Raw genomic sequence first — 5,582 nt, forward strand, 5'->3', positions numbered from 1 at the left:
AGTAAATAATGTGAATGTTAACAACCATGTTTTACGTATAGAAAATTTGACTGAAATTATGGTACATACGTAATCTCAACATGGCTTATTGTGTTAAATCAGATTCGATCACTAGTGAGTTGACTCTTGTATCACATGCATTTGTGTTTCACCTGACAATTGCTTGAATAATAAAATTATTGAAGGTTCATTATGAATGACAGTGTGAATTACATAAGAGAGATAATGTTTAGAGCTGATTTCCATTTACTATTGTACATGTTGTATATATACAACATGTACCGTATTTACTCTATTAGTAATGCAAGCACTTACTTAGTGTATATAACTTTATTCGTATTTAGGCCTCCGGCCTATGTACGCAAATAATAATAAATCATTACATTTCTGTCATAGATTTGAAAATAAAGTATAAAAGATTTGGATTACATTTTCTCTTTAATTTTAAATACATGAAAACAAAATAAAGCAACACTTTCAATATCAGTTGTGAAAATCCTGCAAGGTGTTTGCTGCATGGTCCTGGAGAGACTGGGGGAGAAATGTTTGCCTGAATGTGTTGAGTTTTGGGCATTTTAGAAGAAAGTGGAACTCGTCTTCAATTTCAGACAAACATAGATCGCAAATTCTATACTCTCTGGCGATTCCTCTGTGTCTACCGACTTCTATAGCTAGGGGGTGATCTGAACACCTTAAACGGGCATATGCTCTACGAAGTTTTGTGTTGACTGAAAGCTTTAAGTACATTTCTCTGCCAAAGTTAAATTTAAATTGTCGATAATGATTTGTTTTCTCCGCCGTACATATATCAGAGTACCAAATTATTTTGCCTTCATTTTGCGCACGGCTTTTGAATTCAAGTAGAAAATTTTCACTGTTTTCAACGCCTTGATTTTCCCAGACTGTGCCAAAGCCTAAATTGTCTAATAGGAGCATTATTTCAGTAGCCCAAGTGCGTTTGCCTTGATTGTGCATATTTAAAAGCATTTTATAAGCTTTATTTGGCAGACGCTCGTCCCCTAATCTGGTAACCCTAAGCCAGTATTTAATGCAGCGTGTTGAGTAATAGCAAAATAATGGAAGTCGTCTGCAGTCTCCCAAAACCATACTTGAAGATGTGGTCCTTGCTAATCCTAAATATCTTTTACAATATTCTGTGTGGATACTTTCTAGGTGATCATATGTCTTGAAACCCCAAATTTCACTGTCATATGTAATTAACTGAATGATCATAACATCAAATAATTTGAAATAAATATCTACTGGCAGAGCTTTGACATGTTTGAAACATTTTCGGACGCAGATTTTTTTTTCTTGGCTTTTAGCGCCAATTGTTTTGTTGTGACTTGCCAAGAGCCCTTGCAGGACATAATTAATCCCAAATATTCATATGATCCCACGGTCTGAATAAGTTGGTGTCCAAAATAGCACATTTTATTTTTGCTTAAATGCCCACCATTTCGGTGAACCACTATTTTTGTTTTCGACAGGTTCACGGTCATTTTCCACTTAATGGTAAATTCATGCAGAACATTGATAATACGTTTTAAATTTATAACAGTATTTGCCATAAAAACAATATCGTCAGCGTACAAACGATTAAACAGTTCAAACATGTCATTTGGCAACAACTGTATACCCCTGAGCCCCGAATCACATAAGCTTTATTCTATTTCATTTATAAACAAACAGCCTATCGGCTGAGATAGCTCCGCTGTTAGCAATGCACATTTCAATTAAAGAACTGAAGACATCATTAGAAAATGAACAATATGAATAGTATCAAAGCAATCGGACTTACAGTTTTTAACAAGAAGTCGAAAATATCACTTTTTACCAAAAATTACAAAAATATTAACCAAAATAAAGAGAGAATTGAAGATATCATCACAAAACAAACAAATCTGAGAGAGGTCCACATGTAGTACCTATATATGTAATATCAAAGCAATCGGACTTACAGTTTTCAACAAGAAGTCGAAAATATCACTTTTTACCAAAAATTACAAAAATATTCACCAAAATTAGAGAACTGAAGATATCATCACAAAATGAACAAATCTGAAAAAGGTCTACATGTAGTATCTATATATGTAATATCAAAGCAATTGAACTTTTGGTTTTTAACAAGAAGTCGAAAATATCACTTTTTACCAAAAATTACAAAAATATTCACCAAAATTAGAGAATTGAAGATATCATCACGAAATGAACAAATCTGAGAGAGGTCCGCATGTAGTACCTATATATGTAATATCAAAGCAATTGGACTTGCGGTTTTTAACAAGAAGTCGAAAATATCACTTTTTACCAAAAATATTCACCAAAATTAGAGAATTAAAGATATCATTACAAAATGAACAAATCTGAGAGAGGTCCACATGTAGTACCTATATATGTAATATCAAAGCAATTGCACTTGCGGTTTTTAACAAGAAGTCGAAAATATCACTTTTTACCAAAAATGACAAAAATATTCACTAAAATTAGAGAATTGAAGATATCAACATGAAATGAACAAACCTAAGAGAGGTCTACCCAAGGTACATATACACCAAGTATCAAAGCATTCAGGCTTGTAGTTTTCAAGAAGAAGTCGAAAAAGTAAAACATTGACACGGACGACGGACGACGACGACGGACGACGACGGACAATCACTCATATGATGAGCTCCGCTCGACAAAGTCGACAGCGGAGCTAAAAAACGAAAATAATATGGGACTAATTAGACACCATTGTCGGACACCCCTCTGAAGTTGAAAGTAATCCGATGTAGACCCTCCAATCCTAACACAGGATTTAACATCGCTATATATACTTTGCAAAATATTGTACATTTTCCCATTGATACCGTCTAAACTCAGCCTATACATAAGGCAATTTCTTTCAACGGAGTCAAAGGCTTTTTGAAAGTCGACATATAAGCAATACAACCTCCCACCTCTTCGTGATAGGTACCTTTGAATAATTGCTGATAGAGTGAACACGTGATCAATAGTGCTGTATCCCTCCCTGAAACCCGCCTGTACCTCGGGAATTTTGTTATATTCATTTGCCCGAGCTTTTAGACGTTGATTTAGAATACCAGTGAATATTTTACTAAATACACTTAGGAGGCTGATTGCTCTGTAATTGTTTGGGTCACGAGTGTTGTTCTTTTTGTAAATTGGAACTATAACACCTCTGGACCACCCCTGTGGAAAATGCCCAGTGTTAAATATACTATTGAAGAGAATTTGGATTAGAGGGACGGTTAAGTCACATTAATATTTCAAAAATTCTGGAATAATCATATCAGGGCCAGCGGATTTGTTTTTCTTAAGATTATAAACAGCATTTAAGATTTCACTTTGTGAAATTGGAGCATTCAGTAATAAATTTAGATTATCATTATCATGTGGTTGCAAATCATCATCATCATCAATCATTTGATGAGATTCTCATAATCTCGTTTTGTATCCTTGTACAATGCCAAATCATGATTTGTACCACTTTCTCGAAAGCGCCGGGGGCTAATCAATTTGCATTTTTTTGCATTACGACATTCCTGGTCAAACCAGGGTTTATTGCTGCGTTTTTGGTTGTGTATTTGATTTATTGTAGTAGAGTGGAGCATATCCTCCCCGGCCGAATTCAAAATTTCAGTAAAACTCTGTACAATTTTATTCATGTTGTCAATGCCAATTTCTTGGTTGGTTAGATTTCTTATGTCATCAGCTCTACCCCAAATTTTTGCGCGGAAAGTTTGAAACCTATCGTCACTCCAAATATACTTATTAATAATTATCTTTTTATTGTTAAACGATTCCTTGCTTTTTAATGGTACCGCATTTACTTCTACGGTGTAGCACAATGGAAAATGATCAGATTCTACCCGAACGGGGATTTCCAAATTATTCACCATTTCAAATAGATCTAGCGAGACAATGACATAATCAACCACACTTCTACCGTCGTTTGCAACACATGTAAAATCACCAACAGGCACATCTGTTCTGCCATTAATAGTGACTAGAGATAACACTTTACACATTGATAATAGTGACTAGAGATAACACTTTACACATTGATAATAGTGACTAGAGATAAAACTTTACACATTGATAATAGTGACTAGAGATAAAACTTTACACATTGATAATAGTGACTAGAGATAACACTTTACACATTGATAATAGTGACTAGAGATAACACTTTACACATTGATAATAGTGACTAGAGATAACACTTTACACATTGATAATAGTGACTAGAGATAACACTTTACACATTGATAATAGTGACTAGAGATAACACTTTACACATTGATAATAGTGACTAGAGATAACACTTTACACATTGATAATAGTGACTAGAGATAAAACTTTACACATTGATAATAGTGACTAGAGATAAAACTTTACACATTGATAATAGTGACTAGAGATAACACTTTACACATTGATAATAGTGACTATAGATAACACTTTACACATTGATAATAGTGACTAGAGATAACACTTTACACATTGATAATAGTGACTATAGATAACACTTTACACATTGATAATAGTGACTAGAGATAACACTTTACACATTGATAATAGTGACTAGAGATAACACTTTACACATTGATAATAGTGACTAGAGATAACACTTTACACATTGATAATAGTGACTAGAGATAACACTTTACACATTGATAATAGTGACTAGAGATAACACTTTACACATTGATAATAGTGACTAGAGATAACACTTTACACATTGATAATAGTGACTAGAGATAACACTTTACACATTGATAATAGTGACTAGAGATAACACTTTACACATTGATAATAGTGACTAGAGATAACAATTTACACATTAATAATAGTGACTAGAGATAACACTTTACACATTGATAATAGTGACTAGAGATAACACTTTACACATTGATAATAGTGACTAGAGATAACACTTTACACATTGATAATAGTGACTAGAGATAACACTTTACACATTGATAATAGTGACTAGAGATAACACTTTACACATTGATAATAGTGACTAGAGATAACACTTTACACATTGATAATAGTGACTAGAGATAACACTTTACACATTGATAATAGTGACTAGAGATAACACTTTACACATTGATAATAGTGACTAGAGATAACACTTTACACATTGACTAGAGATAACACTTTACACATTGACTAGAGATAACACTTTACACATTGATAATAGTGACTAGAGATAACACTTTACACATTGATAATAGTGACTAGAGATAACACTTTACACATTGATAATAGTGACTAGAGATAACACTTTACACATTGATAATAGTGACTAGAGATAACACTTTACACATTGATAATAGTGACTAGAGATAACACTTTACACATTGATAATAGTGACTAGAGATAACACTTTACACATTGATAATAGTGCCAAGCCAAAATTGTTAATTTTAGTGTCACGAGAAACACGTGGTATATCAAAATTTCCTTCAGTATATGCTATATCGAGGCCCACGCCATGACGTGTGTCATCGTATTCCAGGTAATCTGAGTCAGATGCAGTTCTAGCATTCAAGTCTCCGCTAATTATA

The sequence above is a fragment of the Saccoglossus kowalevskii genome, chromosome 2, assembly GCF_978046115.1.
Source record: "Saccoglossus kowalevskii chromosome 2, keSacKowa6.1, whole genome shotgun sequence".
Taxonomy (NCBI): Eukaryota; Metazoa; Hemichordata; class Enteropneusta; family Harrimaniidae; genus Saccoglossus; species Saccoglossus kowalevskii.